Source organism: Trichosurus vulpecula, chromosome 7, assembly GCF_011100635.1.
Source record: "Trichosurus vulpecula isolate mTriVul1 chromosome 7, mTriVul1.pri, whole genome shotgun sequence".
In the NCBI taxonomy this organism is placed as follows: domain Eukaryota; kingdom Metazoa; phylum Chordata; class Mammalia; order Diprotodontia; family Phalangeridae; genus Trichosurus; species Trichosurus vulpecula.
This window is the reverse complement of record NC_050579.1, coordinates 21687008-21704753: the sequence shown is the minus strand read 5'-3', so window position 1 is coordinate 21704753 and position 17746 is coordinate 21687008. Positions and strand designations below refer to the sequence as shown.

The 17746-nt window shown below is 45.2% G+C and overlaps 1 protein-coding gene across 1 annotated transcript in view; it reads left to right on the top strand.

The window, feature by feature from the left end:
• Positions 1 to 2236: 2236 nt before the first annotated feature.
• The window catches only part of MLXIPL (MLX interacting protein like), a 56961-nt gene continuing 41451 nt past the window's right edge, over positions 2237 to 17746 (top strand). Inside the window, exon 1 of the mRNA XM_036766078.1 lies at positions 2237 to 2296. The gene's annotated coding sequence lies outside the window, so the exon portion shown is untranslated. The remainder of the gene's footprint in view (positions 2297 to 17746) is intronic.

Below are 17746 nucleotides of genomic sequence, written 5' to 3'. Positions count from 1 at the left end.
CAGGGACTATGTCCAACTGAAACTTTGTAGCTCTCTCAGAGATACCAAGCCTGGGATGTGTAGGGTTCACAGTAGGTGCTTTAAAAAATGTTAATTTGAAATAAATGAGCCATGGTATAGGCAGAAGATAGCATAATACAACAGAAGGGCAGGGCCCTGCAGTTAGAGAATCTGCATTCAAATACTGCCTGTGATGTTTACTGTTCCTGTGACCAAAGAGAAAGTCAGTTCTCTTTGAGCCTGTTTCCTCACCTGCGAAATGACCAGCTGGACTAGCTGGCCTCTGCAGTCCCTTCCAGCTCTTGGTCTATGGTTGGACTCTTAGAAAGCTCTGAAAAACAAGCCCCAGTCTCCTCTCTTCAGTCAGTCTAGGAAAATCCCCAACTAGATGGAACCCCCCAGTTCACCTGCAGAGTGGACCAGCCCAAACTCCTGTATTAACTGGCCATCGACCCTGGAAGAGAGAAAAAGGGACAAAGCTGAGCAGGGGTTTGGGTGGGCATAGCCATAGCCAAGAGTTGAGTACCAGAAAAGCAGGAGAAAGCAGTGATGGGGCCAGTAATTTGTAAGATGGTAAGATTTCTCCTGAGCTGTTCATAATTCACCAGAAAGGCAGGTGAGAAGCCCCCAGATGTTAGGCAGCAGGACCCCCTCAGTGCATAGGATGAAGGGTCAGAATTAATAAGAAAGATGATGGAAACTCAGTATCAGGGATGGGGGTGGAGAGCATGTTGAAAACAAGGGCTTACTGTTGGGTAAACGAGTTTAGTGTCTGAAGGGGCTGAGGGGTCGGTGCTGGAGAGAAGGAGGGGAGAACTGACAGAGGAGGGGTCAGTGTTGGAGGTGGGGGATGGATGCTCCATGTCAGGGTTGGGGGCTCAGTAATAGAGATCAATGCTCAGTGAAACCCTACAGGTTAGGGGCTAACTTCCCTGCCTTCTTTGCAGACGTGAAGAACTATGGGTATGGAACACTACAAACCTTGGGCAAGTGAGTTAACCTCTCTAGGTAGGCTTCAGCTCCACCTATGCAAAGTGAAAGGCTTGGATTAGCTGGCCTTTATGGGCCTCTGAACTCTAAAGCTATGTTCTCATCACCTCACGTTCAGTTAGACACAGGTGATGTCCTGGTTGGTTTGGCCGAGCTGTTATTTATTTTTAAATAAATCTCAAATGCTCTTTACTTTTTATTCTTTGGTGTAAGGGATGACCCTGTGGGTAGAGGAGGGGAGGGATATACTGGGAAATGAATGTGACAGAAAAACAAAACATATAAATGGAAAATGACTTAAAATAATGGTGGCTCAGTGCTGGCACAAAGCAGTCTCTTAATAAATATTGGTTGGCTTATTGATTGAGGAGAATGGAGGGATCAGTTCTGGAGACAGGACCTCAGTTCAGGGATGGATGTCCAGTATCAGGGATAAGGGTTCAGTGTCAAGGAATTGGCGGGGGTGGGGGGGGTGAGTTATAGATGGGAGGAGGGTTCGCTGCTGGGGACAGAAGTCTCAGCAGATGGGTGGATGGGTAGATGGGTGGGTGGATCGGTAGATAGGTGGGTGGGTGGGTGGATGAATGGATGGATGGATGGATGGATGTTCAGTGTGGAGGATGGGAGCTCAAGATTGGGAATGAAGCCTCAGTGTGGCTATAGCACTTCAGTACTGGGGCTGACTTCCGGGGGCATGGGCTCAGGGTGGAGAACGACTCTGTGTCTGGGATGGGGGCTAGAATTCCCCCAGGCTGTAACCAACCTGAAAGAGAAGCCAGAAGCCCCAGTGTCCCTCTCTCCCCACTGGTTTGTAGGACACCCCAAATGTTTCCTGTCTTTTTCCCTCTCCCTGGGCTCCAAAGCTTAGGGGCTGGGCGCCTAGAAACTCAGGGGGTGGGGGTGAGGTGAAAGGTAAGCAGGCACGAGAAGCTCCCAGGACTGCGATTGGCAGCAGCGCCCAGCTCCTGCTCCCAGGCATGGCTGCCCCACAGGCTGCTCCACTGCTGATCGGCTGCCTCCCACGTGCTAAGGAAAGAAGGAGGCACCAGAGAGAGGGTCAAAGGACACCTTCAAGAGGCCGGCAACAGGCAGACAGGGGACAGATCGTGGGGAATTACTATAAGGCTCTGAGCTTCAGGCAGAACAGCACAGAGCCCTCTGGTGCCTGAGTGGAGGAGAGTGTGGCCTGGGCCACCTGGGCAGGGAGGAGGGACAGAGCATCCTGAGCTGCCCACTGGGGCTCCCCCAGGAGGGGGGGAGTGAAGCAGCAGCCACTCACACCACCCACAGCTCCCAAGGCAACCAGGTGAGAGGCCTTTGGCTTAGGAAAGGGAAGAAAAGGTGGCAGGGAGGGGGAAGTAGCCAGTGAAGGAAGGGGCAGTGGGCCCAGCACCAGGTGACTTCCTCTCTGGTCTTCTTAATTTGTGTTGTGTCTGGTCTATAATTGAGCCCAAGAACTGTCAGGCAGAAGGAGCTTCCCCTGTGAGCCTCAGTTGTGCCATCTGTTAAATAGGTAGGGGGAGTGGTCATCCAGCCCCAGTGGGAGCCAAGAGAAAGAAACTCCTGGCTCTTATAGTGCTAATGGGGCACACTCAGACTCAGCTCCCCTAGGAAAGATTAGCTCAGGCCCTTGGAAGAAAGCACAGAAGAAAGAACCCAAGCATCTGAGCCCCCAGCACCTTATCCACAAGATATACATATGTATGTTTATATGTATGTATGTATACGTGTGTATGTATATATGTGTATGTGCGCATATATGTATATGTGTGTATACGTGCGTATTGTGTTCATGTGCATGCATGTGGCAGGGGTGAGGGTGGGAGACATATACATTCACCTATTATTACATTTGCTAACTGAATTTTCAAGAGCCAAACTCAGAGAGAAGTCTAAGAATTGGGACCACATAAAGGACTTATGGGGTTGAAGGACTCCCTGGGTTGGGCAGTGGCTGGTCTAGGGACCCAGGAGAGGCCCTCACCCTTAAAGTTTCCCTTTCCATGAGAAATCTCAGTCTCTGAGTGACTAATGCTAGGTATGAGCTCTGGCAGTGGAGAACGGAGTTCCCCAGCTCCCACACGGCTGAGCTAGGGCGAGGACAAGATTCCTTGCTCTAGGGGGATGGAATTTTAGGGATGTGGGAGACTGGACTCTGGTGTACCCAAGCAGCCCAACACCCAGGTGCCAGCCAAACTGGTGGGGGAAAGGTGAATGAAGGGGGAGAAAAGCTCATCGCAAGAAATCCAGTCCTTTTCACCTGCGACAAGGGAAGATAATGGAAGATTCCTTGTTGGTTTATAGAGCAGCCCTGGCCATTCTTATTGCCTGGAAAGCTGAATCTGAGTTCTCCTTACCACCACCACCACCACCACCAGCCCTACAAAGGAATTCCCTTGTCTTACCTTTCAGTAGAGAACGACCTGGCTGGGTCTGGGTTAAGACTTAGGAACCCTGGGATTCCCAGCATTTCCGATTGAGTAGCTGAGTTAAGTGACCTTAAATCATCTCTCCTTTCCCCGCCCCCCACCCCCGGGCCCTAGTTTGCTCATTTGCAAAATGAGGCAGTTGGTGTTCTTGAAGGACCCACTTCTTGACAGAAATGATAAACACAAAATGCAGGGACATACATTTCTGGACACAGCTACTATGCATGTTTGATTTGTTGACCATGTTTATGGTTACAAGGGTTTGGTTTGGCTTTTTTTCCTTGCTCTCTGTGGGGAAGGGGTATCAGAGGAGGGAAGGGGGACTGGCAATAGTGATGAAAAAAAAAAAGATCCAGTGAAAAATTTTCTTAAATGCACAGAAGTTCAGAAGGAAGTCTAAATAAGCGGGATAGTTTTGAAAGTACCTTTTTTTTTTTTAAAAGCAAGTGCTATGAAATGGAGATTCCTGGTTTCCCATAGAATCCTCTTTTTGTGTTCTGTTGTGTATATGGAAATGTTCTCCTTTTTTTGGTGTTTAAGTTCAGAATTTTTTAAAAATTAAAATTTAAAAATACAGTAAGGGGATTAGATTGGGTGACCCCCCCCCCTCCAAGTTCCCTTTCCACTCTAGCTCTAGGGTCTTGTCTGTAACATGGCCCCTTCATTAGTTTCAGAGTCCCACAGAACAGAGACAGACAGAGGGTATGGCCAGCATCAACTTGATCATAGGAGTAAGAAGTAGGAGTTGCTGCTGTCAGTAGTGCTACGTGTGCATGGGTCTGGGTGGGGCCCTTCCTTGGCTGCTCTGAAACCCTTCCCTTGCTTCTCCTTCCTCCCTCACCCCAGTTTGCTGACCTTCAAAAGCCCTTTTTCCTTCCATATGTGCAGAGGAATGGGGCTCAGAGAAGGGTCCTGTAGAGGGTAGATACAAAAGACCATTCAGTGGAAGTCTATTTAGGGGGACCATTTCTCTCCTGTCCTATAGTTCTGATGCCCTTATCCATCTAGCTGGGACATCCTGACATTGCCAGAAATGAGCCACTTGGATAGAAACAGGACATTCCTGCCTCCTAGGTAGCCACAAGTGGGCTTGGAGCAGGTTTTTCCTTAGTGTGGATGGGGGGCATAGAACCATCCATACTCTCAATCACTCCCTGTGGCCAGAGTTAGGTATGGTCTATGGACAGTATTAAGAATCAGTAGAGTTAGGGTCATGGTCAGCATCAGGGATTAGTCTGTGTCTAGAGTTAACACTAGTGAAGACCTTACTTAGGTTTAGAAAGCTACACCACTTATTTCCTGTCCATAACATTCCGTTTCCAGCCTCCATGACTTTATGTGGACCCCGATACGTGTACATAGGAGGGAGTAGGAAGGCACAGTGGATAGAGCATGGGCTTGGAGTGAGAAAGACCTGAGTTCAAATCTATCCTCAGATACTTACTAGCAGTATGATCCAGAGCAAATCAGTTAATCCCTGTCAACTTCTGTTTCCTCATTTGTAAATTGGGGATAATAAAAGCGCCTACCTCCTGGGGTTGTAGTGAGGCTGAAATGAGATATTTGTAAAGCACTTTGCAAAACCTAAAGAACTATATACATGCTAGCTCTTCGTCTCATCGTGTTGCTGTTGCCGTTAATTTCAAGTAAAATATGAGCTTCTTGAGGCAAAGATAATTTCATTTTTGCCTTCCTTATCCCCAGCACTGTGCACGGTGCCAGGCACACAATAGCTCATAATAATAGCTAGCATTTAGATCTAAGACAACTCCAGTTGACCCATGAAGGAAAATGCCATCCACGTCCAGAGAAAGAGCTGTGGAGTCGGAATGCACAGCAAAGCAGGCTATTTTCTTTCTTTCTTTTTTTTTTGGTTTTTCTTTCTCGTGGTTTTTCCTTTTTGTCCTGATTCTTCTTTTACAACATGACTAATGTGAAAATATGTTTAATACGATTGTACATGTATAGCCTATATCAGATTGCTTGCCACCGTGGGGAGGAGGGAGAAAATAATTCGGAACTCAAAATCTTATAAAAGTGAATGTTGAAAACTAAAAAGAAATTTTTTTAATTTTAAAAATAGCTAGCATTTATATAGTGCCTGCTATGTGCCAGACACTGTGCTAAAGGGCTTTATAAATATTATCTTATTTGATCCTTGCCACAACCCTAGGAGGTAGGTGCTATAATTCCCCCCCACATTTTATAGTTTCTATTATTAGAATAGCTACAGTACTATTATCACCCTTTTTATAGTTGGGGAGACTGAGGCAAACAGAAGTTAAGGTCACATACTTAGAAAGTGTCTGAGGATAGTTTAGGGCTCCAGGTTCTGTGTCATCTAGCTCCCTGTGGTATGGGCTTAATAAATGCTTGTAAATTAATTTTCACTGAAGGCTCAGTAGTAGTCAGAATTAACAATCAGACTGAAGTTGGGGTCACTCTGTGGCCAGCAATAGAGACTGGTCTGTATTAGGACTAATGGATCAATCTATAGCCACGGGCAGGGATCAGTCATTGGATAAAGGTGAATCTGTGTCCAGGGCTAGGGATGAGTCCTGTGATCCTAAGTCCCCTTGACTTCTCCAGGGCTGTTTCTGCAAAAATAAAGAGGTTGGCCTCTGTGGCCTCTCAGGTTCCTTCCAGCTTTAGAACCACGGCAGGATTCTGTGGAGTGTGATGTCATTTGTTTCTAAGAGGTTTATTCAGAAGCCTGAAATTCAAAGCCAGGGTGAAGAGGCATGGTGTGTGTGGGTGGGGGAGGGGGTCCAATCTCTTCATCAAATTTGAGTGCAAGCATGAGGGTGAGGCAATGTGTACCTATACTACCCTTTACTGCCTGTGTGACATTAGGTAAACCACTTGACCACTCTGGACTTCATTTTTCTCATGTATAAAATGTTCAGGTTGGACTAGATGGACTCTAATGTCTCTTAGAGCTTGAAGACTATGATCTTTTAACCTTTTGACCACAAGGGCACTACAACCCCTAACTGCCAGGGTCCCATGACTGCTGACTGCCAGGATCCCCTGACCTCTGACTGCCAGGGTCCCATGACCTCTGACTGCCAAGATCCCCTGACCTCTGACTGCCAGGGTGCTATGACCTCTGACTACCAGGGTCCCTTAACCTCTGACTGCCAGGATCCCCTGACCTCTGACTGCCAGGATCCCCTGACTTCTGATTGCCAGGGTCCCACAACTCTGACTGCCAGGGTCCCATGGCCTCTGACTGCTAAGGACCATGACCTCTGACAGAGACATACCCAAGAGAATAGAGCAGGAGATTGTGTCAAGGATGAAATGGGTGCTAATCTTATGACCCAGATTCATCGCAAACAAACCTTTCAAGGGTCTTTGTGCTCAAACTATAGGCAGCTAGCTCCCTGCATGATCTGGAACACAGGACTTCTTCAGGGACATGTACAACATATTAGAACCCAGAGACATGCAGGAAACCCAACCTAGAACACTAAAACATCACTCACCTAGACCATTCTATTACCTCTATCCTAACTCAGCTCTGTACTGAGCCGGCTTATAAAACCAGCCGAGAGGCCCACTTGTGCCATCTTCTGTGCACTGCCTGAAGCCAGAATGAGAACGAGCTTGGCGCCCCACTCAGGGACACTGGCCTCAGCTGCTGCTTTGCAGACCTCCTCAAGCTGACAAAGGGAAGAAAAGGAAGAACTAGAGACTGTGTCTGGCTCAAGCAATGTGGAGGTGACCCAGACCTCAGGATGGCAGGAGGAGGGAGATATCAAGGGTCATAAACTGGCGCATGTATAGTTCGATAAGCTGCGGTTTCTCATTCCTGCATCCTCAACCCAGAGGCACACACAGTTTATCCATAATTCAAGGTTAATCATTATCATCTTTAACACACCTAAATAGCATTTTATATTTTTCCAAATCACTTTCCCCTCCAATTTTACCTGTGATTATGGTAGCATCCCTGAGCTGAAGGCACGACAGGGAAGGATTATTACTTGTGACTAACTGAAAATTGTGCCAAACTTGTAGCCACTGGATAGGAGTTCAAATCCTAACTCTCCCATTCACTGCCTACTGTATGACCTTGGGCAAATGACTTGACCTCTCTGGGCCTCCAGTTCCTGATCTCTAAAATGAAGGGATGGGACTAGATGGCCTCTAACGTCCTTCCCCCCTCTGGATCTGGGATTTTATGTGAATGTTAACTATCCTATCAAAGTCAAGGAAAGAAGAACCCGTCACATAGGGAGGAAGTGACAGAGAGGGACATCATAGGATGCTGACAGCCACAAGTCCAACAACTGTCATTGGTCAGAGTCTTAGACAGTTGCAGGGAGCACTGAGAAGGTCAGTGACTTGCCCAGGGTCACACAGCCAGTGTGTTTCAGAGACAGGGCTTAAACCCAGCTTTAGACTATCCCTCAATCCTCTGTTTTTCACCAGAGATTCCCCACTCGACCTTGGAGTAGGGGCCCTGAAACTTGAAGAGAACATTTCCTGGATAGGTAGCACTGATAAGAACCGAGTAGGTAGGTGACACATTTCCCTGAGCTGGCCTCAAAGATAAGAGAGCTAGAGAGAGAGTACATACCATACCCAGAAGAAGAATCTGCCCGCCTCCTACCAAAAAGCCAAGTCAGCTCAGCATCGCCCAGCCTCTATAATAATGAGCCTGATGATCTATGGAACAAGATTTCCCATACGTTGTCCTGGTAGACTTTCAATACACCCCCTTGCAGAAGAGCAGGGTGGGCAGTATTGTCTTCATTTGACACTTGGAGAAACTGAGGCCCAGAGACATTAAGTCACTTGCCTAAGATCATTCAGCAAGTTAGCAACAGAATCAAGGTCCTCTAAGTCTAGCCCAGGACTCTTCCCACTGTTCCATGATGCCTGACAAGCCTCATACAGGCTAAACTAGTGTTAGTGCCAAGGCTAGAACTTGGATCTCCTCATTCCATTTTTTCCATAACATCAACATAGCTTCTAAAGTCTTTGTGCAAACATATGTGTTTTCTAATCCAAGAGCGAGGGGAAGGGGAGGGCCCTGAACACTCCTGTGAGGAAGAGGAACAGTAATGAGGTAAGATAGTGTGGGAAAGGAAAAAGACTATAGGATTGGGATTGTTTCAGTCGTGTCCAACTCTTTGTGACCCCATTTGGGGTTTTCTTGGCAGAGATACTGGAGCAGTTTGACATTTCCTTCTCCAGCTCATTTTACAGATGAGGAAACTGAGGCAAACAGGTTAAGTGACTTGTCCAGGGTCACACAGCTAATAAGTGTCTGAGGCTGGATTTGAACTCAGGAAGATGAATCTTCCTGGCTCCTAGCCAGGTGTTCTAGGCACTATGGTGCCACCTAGTTACCCTCAACAACAAAAATGTGGGACAGGCAAAAGATGATAAGATTTGGAGCCTGAGGACCTTAGTTCAAATCCCAGGTCTGCCACTTACTATCCATGTGAATCACTTACCTACTCTGGGCTTCTGTCTCCTTCTCCCTAAAGTGAAGGGCTTTGTCTAGATCGATGATTTCTGAGGTCCCTTCCAGCTCCTTGAAGCGTTTAGATCCTAGAAGGATTTTATCTACAACAGAAACTGTCAATGGCTGATACAAAGCTCTACTCACTCAGTTCTTGGGGACTGAGGCAATGGGTGACACCAAGGACTGGTCCTTGGTCTTTGGCTTCTTCTCATGCCTGCCTTAGATTCTCTGCTGGTACCCTCTTCACATCTCCACCCACTAAACGCCTGATCTGTCTTCCCCTGTTGTCATTTTTTTAATTAAACCTGCAATTTCCTTGATTTAGGGAACTCCAGGTGGGGAAACTCCACCTATTAGTGCAGGTCGTTGTTCTGGAACTTAAGAGTCTTAGACCATTGTGGGGAGCACTGAGGTCAGTGACTTGGCCAGGGTCATACAGCCAGTGTGTTCAAAAGACAGAACCTAATCCAGGTCTTTCTGCCTCTAAGGCTGACTTACTGTCCACTGCGCTACCATATCTCGACTGCAGCTGTCTGTGTTCATCCTCAATAAAGTTCGAGGGGTATTTGCATTGTGATAGGAGGTAGAAAGATCCAGAAGGACCTCAGAGACTGACTATCTAGCCCAAGTTTCATTTTACAGACAATGAAATGGAGACTCCAAGGAAGGGAAATTGCCCAAGAGCACACAGTCTGGAAGCAAGACAGTTGCCAAGAGTTAAAGCACTAATAGTGGAAGTAATTTCATCTCTCTAGGTCTCAGCTTTCCCCGTCTGCAAAACAGAAGAAATAACTTCCATTCTACCACCTGCACAGAGTTGTTGTGAGGATCAGATGAGATATGAAATTATTCTAGAACTTTTTTAGCTGGAAGGAATTACTGTTACAATTGAAATGTGATCTGGTGCTGCCAGAAGTTGGGAATGAAATTCTAAGGTTCCTTCCAGTCTTAAATTGATGGTCCTGTGATCCTATTCATTTCCCTTGAAGTTAGGAGTGAAGGTGGCTTTGGTCCAGGTCCTCCATCTATTCCTATGTTTCTGGGGCTGCTAATCTCAGGTCCTGTGCTAAAGACTTTACAAATATTTCATTTGATCTTCACAACTCCATGAAGTAGGCACTATTATTCTCTCCCTTTTACAGGGGAGGAAACTGAGGCAAAGAAAGGTTTAATTGATTTGCCAAGCTAGGAAGAGTCTAAGGCTGGATTTGAACCCACATCTTCTTGACTGCAGGGTCAGTGCTCTATCTACTAGGCCACCTAGCTGCCTAAGAAAACAGGAAACGAGAAAGGGTGACCCACCCATGATTTTCAAATGTGGAGATTTACATCCAAGCTTCTAGTGAAAACACTTTGCACCAAGTGAGTCAAAAACCCAGGCACAAAAGAGCCCTCACTCAGGAAGTCCTAGATTCAAATCCCAGCTCAGACCCTTACTATGTGCCCTGTGTGCCTCAGTTTCTTCTTCTCTAAAAGGAGGCGGTTGGACCTAATGTCCTCTTCCATGTCCAATTCTCTGATCTTACGATCCTGCTTTCACTCTCAGAGCATACTGACATTGTCCCATGTTCGCAACATTACTATGAAGCAGACGCTTTTCTCCTCATCTGAAAAGGAGGAAAACTGAAGTCCCATGATAGAAATAACCCAGACGAGATCATGCATAAAGCATGTCAACAAAGAAACTAGATGGAGAATGAGGATTCCCATCTGATAGAATGGAAGCCTTTAAAGGCATCTTTTCAGCCCAGGCTCTCTCGGCCATGAAATCCTCGTTTCTCTGGTTGGAAGTGTGCGTCTGGCCCCCAAACAGAAGACTGTAAGGTGGTCTTCTCCTTCTCTCACATCCTCACACAAAAGCTCTCTGGAAATACCCTTTAACTGATTGACTGACTCACATAGCTGGGATTTGGCAAAGAGCCAAGAGGCAGGGCCGAAGGATGGCCTGAAAGGCTTGGGTGCCAAGCTACCCAATAAGCTCAGGTGGCCATGTCAGCCATTCGGTCTACCTTTTTGGCCTTCTCTCACCAACCTTCTTTTTCCATTAGGAATTTGATAAACCCAAACACTTCTATGTACAAAGAACAGAAAACAAAGATTGTATATGAAACTATGAGTATCTATTACTTACAATTTGGGTTTTTAAGAAGGAATATGTTAACTTTAACGTGGTAGTACTTACACTGTCCTCCTTGCCCTTCTGATTCTCCTTTTGCTCTCTTCTGCATTTTTTTCCTCATTGTGGGGAGGATCACTATTACTAGGGTTCCTCCCATAACTCAAACCTCCCCTAATAAAAGTAAAAGCTCTTCCTTATAACAAATAAGTTTAATTCAGTAAAGCAAACCCACACATCGGTCTTACCTGAAAATGTCTCAGTCTACCAGTCCATCACCTCCCAGTCAAGATGTGGGAGGCATCATCAACCTTTTCCAAGTTCCTGCCTCTCACTCGGTCTCCTGGTGTGTTTTCCAGTCTCTTCTGGGCACTGTCTCCCATCCTGAACTTCATCTCTCCTGCTCACATATTTCAAGCACTCTCTTGCCTCCTTGCCCACTATCTCTCTATTTCTTCTCCTATTCTTCTCTTTCCGTATCTCTTCCTTGTTTCTTTCTCTTCCTTCTCAACTCTTCTTCCTCTCTCTATCCTGCCTCCAATTTTTTAAATTTCATTTTTTTTAATCGGCAAAAATTTATTTTGTCTCTCATCTCCTCCCTTATTGAAAAAGAAAGAAAAAAAAAACCTTTGCAATAAATATGCATAGTCTAACAACATATATTACTGCACTGCCTATGTCCAAAACCTGTGCCTTTAGTCTATCACTTCTCTCAAAGGAGGTCCCACCTCCTATGTTGTCAAATTTGCGGATCACAGAATGTGGAGTGATGACTAGCACACTGATGGATAGAGTCTGGGTCCAAAGAGATCTCCACAGGTTGAAATTATGAGATATATCTAATCAAATGCTAGTGAATAGGTCAACATTGAAAGACTTCAAAATTCTTGAAAATCCAGTAAGATTCCAAAGAACTAATCACGAAGCATTCTATCCACTTCCTATGATGGCCCAAGATGAAATGTTCATTTTGAAGACATTGCCTATTCTGACATTTGTTTTGCTTGACTCTATGTATTTGTTGCAAGAGTTGTTTTTTTTTTAAATTGGGGAGTAGGAGGTAGGAGAATGAGAAAATTAAATTTCTGTCATTTAAAAAAAGTTAACTTAATTTTTTAAAAGGGTGGTACTAAATAAGGATAAATGTAAAATTCTACCGCTGGGCTCAAAAAATCAATTTCACAAATTCACAATGGGAAAAACATGGCTTGTTCATGTTAAAAAGATCTGAGAGTTTTATTGGATTATAAGCTCAAAATTAGTCAATTGTATGGGAGACAGGATAGAATCATTGTATGCTGGAAATGGACAGGGCCTTAGAGATCATTTTATCTACCTAGTAAATATATGTTGAATTGAATCTTTTGAATTAAACATTGTTTTCTGACAGCCTAGAAAGCTAATATAATCTTAGGCTACATTAAGAGAGGGGTAGGACTGGAGAAATTGTGGTTCTGTTGTCCACAGCTCTGGTACGAACACATCAAAGCATTTTATGGGGTTCTGAGAGCCACATTTTAGGAGGCACATTGGAGAGTGTCCAGAGAAGAATGACCAAGATGGTGGGGGGCTTGTAGATTATGCCCTATGAGCTTTGCCAGAAGGACCTGGGGATGTTTAGATTCAAGAAGAGTTTGAGGAGATGTGAGATCATCCTCAGTGATTTGAAGGACTACCGTGAGAAGGATTCAACTTGTTTTGCTAGGAACTAATGGGCAGAGAGCTAGGGGCAGTGGGTACAAGTTTCTGAGAGATAGATTTCTGGCTCCATGTAAAACTTCTCTGGAGGTTCTTGGGTCCCTTTGTATGGAATATATGCTCTTAGCTCTTGCTAGCTAACTGGTCAAGTAACCTTGTGTGAGTCACTTCTCCTATTTGGACCTCAAATGTCCTAACATACTTGAGCTATGGGCTATCTTGACAATTGTTGGGTTCCCTATCACCAGAAGTTTTCAGCTGAGGGCAAGAAGATCACTTATCAGGGAGGTTGTAAAGAAAAAATGGGATAAGATTAGAGCTCCCTTCCATAGCTGACCTTTCAGGTCTGAATTAGGTGATTCTGCCATCTTTCCTCCTACATGATTGCCTATTCTTCCTTCTCCCTTATTTGTGACTTAACATACCCCCACAGTGCTGAGGCCCCCACCATTCCAACTTCCCTACTCTGAGGGAGACTTTCACCCCATTGCTCATGCAATCAAGAATTCCTTAAACACCACCCGTGCTACTTGCTTATGGGAAACAGAATAGAACCACAAGATGCTAGAATTCGAAGAGACTTTTAATGTCATTTAATTTAGCCCCCTCATTTTATACAGGAGGAACTGAGTAGCCAAAAAAAGGGGACTTGTCAAAGGCCACCCTGCTAGTTTGTGGAAGAATCAAGACTAGAATCCAGGTCCTCTAATTCTGGATCTGTATCTTTTTCCTTTCTACAATGATGGGAAGTTATATATAATTATTGCAGTCAGCTCAGATTCAGTCCAGGAGTGTCCAACTCTTTGGGACCCCATTTGGGGTTTTCTTGGCAAAGATACTGGAGTGGTTTGCCATTTCCTTCTCTAGCTCATTTTACAGATGAGGAAACTGAGGCAAAGAGGGTAAAGTGACTTGTCCAGGGTCACACAGCTAGAAAGTGTCTGGGGCTGGATTTGAACTAAGGAAGATGAATCTTCTTGATTCCAGACCAGGTACTCTACCCACTGCACCTCTTAGCTGCCCCTACATATAGTCATCCAGTTGACCCAGGGTAAATGGGGTACAAAGAGGCATAAGAGAACTTCAGGGTTTACAGTCTAATGAGGGTGACCATGTACACCTACATCAAGAGACAACCAATGACACCAAGCAGGATCTGCATTGTCCCATCAGAGGCAGAAATCCACAGTTGGCCTTGTCATCTGATGCCTGGCCACTGCAGGACTTTGGACTCTCCTCCTGGCCCTCACCAGGGGAGCCAGAGCTTTCTCATCCTCCCAGAATGGTTGCAAACACTTCAAATTGCCCACCCTCTCCTCTCCCTCAGATCAAGTAGGAGTGGGGGTGGGAGGCACTCAGTGGAATGCTGAGCTTAGAGCAGATCTGCTTGTGCCTCAGAGCTGAGAAGACACCAGGGCACAATGAGGAAAGAAGGGTGACTTTGGTGTCAAGGGTTTGAATCTCAGCTCTGTGTGACCATGGGCAAGTCACTCCTTTCTCTGGGCCTCAGTTTCCTCATATGTCAAATGAGTGAGTTGAACTGGATCACCTCAAAAATCCCTTTCAACACTAAACCTATGATCTTATGATCCCAGAGCCTTTTTCTGCATGGCACTGGGGAACAGAAAGCAGGTGATCCTAGAGAGCAAGATGGAGAAACTGCACAGTCTCAAGGCCAAGGCCATGAGATGAGTCAATGATAAGAGCCACAAATGGAACCCAGGTGTCCTTGTTCCCATTCTGGTGACCTCACCCTTCCTGCTTTGTGCAGCTCAGTCTCGGGGTCCAAAAACTGAACAGAGATATCAGGACATATTTATTGTTCTCTAATCAAAAGACACTCCCCTTTTCCTACCCAGCAAGCCTCTCCTTCTAATAGACATTTAAAAATAAACAAACAAACAAATCAGCAAAACCAATCAAGCCATCAGCTGAAGGTAACTAAATGTTCCCCAGTCCACACTCGCAGCTCTCCGTCTCTCCAGTGAAAAGAAGGAAGTTCGTTTTTCCATCTTTTCTCCAAGGTCTGGATTGGTTATGCCCATTACAGTGAATTTTTATTATTTTCATTTTGTTTATTATTTAATAGTTTACTTATCATTTGGGGTTCACATTGTTGCAGTCGCCGTGTATATACCGTTTTCCTGATTCTGCTTAATTCAGGTGGTATCAGTTCATAGAAGTCTTCCAGGGCTTCTGTGCCTTTTTCATAGCCGTTGTTTCTTAGCCTACTAAAATTCATCACCGAGCTTTTTGATCACTCATCTCTCTAGCAGTAAAAAACCTCTGAGTACCCCAAAATATCTGTATTTACTTATTCACAAATAAATAGAAACATACATACTTATATAAAATATAAGTAAAGAAACTTATAAGTTGTATATAATTATTTCAGTCAGTTCAGATTCAGTCCAGTAGTGTCCCTTTCTTTGAGACCCCATTTGGGATTTTCTTGGCAAAGATACTGGAATGGTTTGCCATTTCCTTCTCTAGCTCATTTTACAGATTAGGAAACTGAGGCAAAGAGGGTGAAGTGACTTGCTCAGGGTCACATGGCTAGTAAGTGTGGCTGGATTTGAACTCAGGAAGATGAGTCTTCTTGATTCTATGCCAGGCACTCTACCCATTGCACCTCCTAGGTGCCCCTGCATTTAGTTATAGGCATCATCAAACATACACTGAGAGAAATTAGAAATGGATGAGCTCAAGTTGAAATAATACAGGATCCTAGAAATAACAGGGAGCAACCAGAGTTTATTGAGGAGGGAGGCATAACACAGTCAGACCTGCACTTTGGGAAAATGAGTGGAACAGTCATGGGCTTGAGGCAGGGAGACCAATGAGGAGGCTGTTGTAACCATCCAGGTGACAGGTAGTCGGGGCCTGAACTAGGGTGTATTCATAGAGAAGGGACTGATGGGAGAGGTGTTATGGGGGTAGAAGCCAGACTTGTCAAGTGACTGAATATGTGGGGTGAAGGAGAATGACAGCTGAGGATGACCCCAAGGTCACAGACTGGGAAGATGGTGGTGCCCTAGACAACAATGGGAAAGTTTGTAAGAATGGTTAGTTTGGGGTTGGGGAGGAGGAACAAGAATTTAATAAATCTACAATGTAGATGTGAACCCCTAGGGTCCACCCATTCCTGTAAGGTTCACTGCCTCACTGAAAACCAAGATGTGGGGGGTGGGAAGAACCCAGCTCTGACCTGTGAAGCTTGCCATGCCAAGACTACCTGCCAAGGGTACCTGCTGCTGGCACCTAGGGCCACCTGGGGCTCAGAGGGTGTCATGCTGAAACCACAGGTAATCTGGGGAGAGAGACTGGAAATACCTGCATGGTGGGGGATGGGGGTGGGAATGATTTTCCTCATGGCATCTGCACAGCTTTCACTTTAGGTTCTGGTGGGTTCATCTGGGTTCTGGTAAAATGGTAAGTGCTCTAAAAGGTCTATGGCTGGAGCAGAAGGTGGGCACTTAGGACCTTCCACAGAGGAATGGAAAATGTTGGGGACTAAGAATAGGTGCGATCATATTGGAGACAGACTATCTAGGAGGGTGCGGTAAAAACCACCTTTCTACCCTCTGATTGGTCGATCATATATGCTTTGGGTCCAAGTCCACGCCCCCACGTTAGAACTCATTCCTCTCCAAGCTGATAAGCTGCTTGAACATTTCACTCATATTTGTATTTTAGGAGTTATTTTTGTTTCTCTTCCTTTGGATTCCGGGTGTCCTAGCCCATGGTAACAGCTGGTTTTGAGGAGTCGTAGGGATTGGGGAAGATGTCTAGGTCACCATCTTGTTGCCAGCAACGAAGTTTCCTCTACCAAAGTAGATGAGAACGTGGTTGCAATTTATAGCCCTGGTGAGCTGTTTCCTGAGACACACATAGGTTAGACAGACATGCCACCTGTATGTACCTGGGGCGGGACTTGAACCCAGGTTTTCCTGACTCTGAGGTCAGCACTCTATTGACTCCACTGCACCTCGGTGTTTAATCGATAGTTGCTGAATAAATGCCATAATCTAATTTAAGCTCCAGGAGGACAGGGAATGTTTCATTTTTGTCTCAGCATTTCTGGAGCCCAAACTATATAGTAGGTGCTTAATAAGTGTTTCGTTTTGGGGGTGAGGCAGTCGAGGTTAAGTGACTTGCCCAAGGTCACATAGCTAGTAAGTGTCAAGTGTCTGAGACTAGATTTAAACTCAGGTCCTCTTGACTTCAGGGGTGATGCTCTATCCACTACATCACCTAGCTGCCCTTAAGTGTTTGTTTAATTTAGTTGAATTATATAGTAGATTTTGCTTTCTTTCTGATTCCTGTAGAGAGGTATTATGGCATAGTAGAGAGAATACTGGACCTAAAGTCAAGAGAAAAGGTTCAGTATAAGCTGGGAAGAAGCCTCCAGGGATGGGAGAGAAGGAGGATATTTTTAGTAATGTATAGTAGAAAGAATACTGGATGCTTTTTTTTCTCCTCCTGAGAAAGTGACTAGACTAGCTTTACCTTCCTGCAAGAGCTATAACTAGGGCAAGGCAACTGAAACTCTGACCTAGGGCAATGATATTTAAAGGGTACAAATGCTTAAAATAATGATTTTGCAAACTATATAATCTTAAAATGTGTTACATATGCATTCTAACAGTACTCTCAAGTTTTTATCAGTATAGAAACTAGTTAGCAAGAATAACTAAATGAGGATGCTACCAAATAGTGTAGCAGATGAATTCCTCCTCCAGCTGGTCCTATTCTACTCCTTCCTGGGAAGCAGCCTTCCCAGCATCAGCCTCACAGTGTCCCAGAGTCTCTGCATCTCCCACCTCCAAAGGGGGTGTCTTGAAGTTTCTGCCCCCAGGAATAGAATCCTAGGCTCTCCTCTCACTCATTGTTTACCTGAAGGTCCATTTCATGCTGTTTGGCTCAGTTATCAGATTTCTTTGTCCAGTTGTGCTTTTTCTTATTTTTCCCCCTGAAATACCAGTCAGCAGCATGAGAAATTGGGTATAAAGGAAAGAGCACTGACTTTAGAGG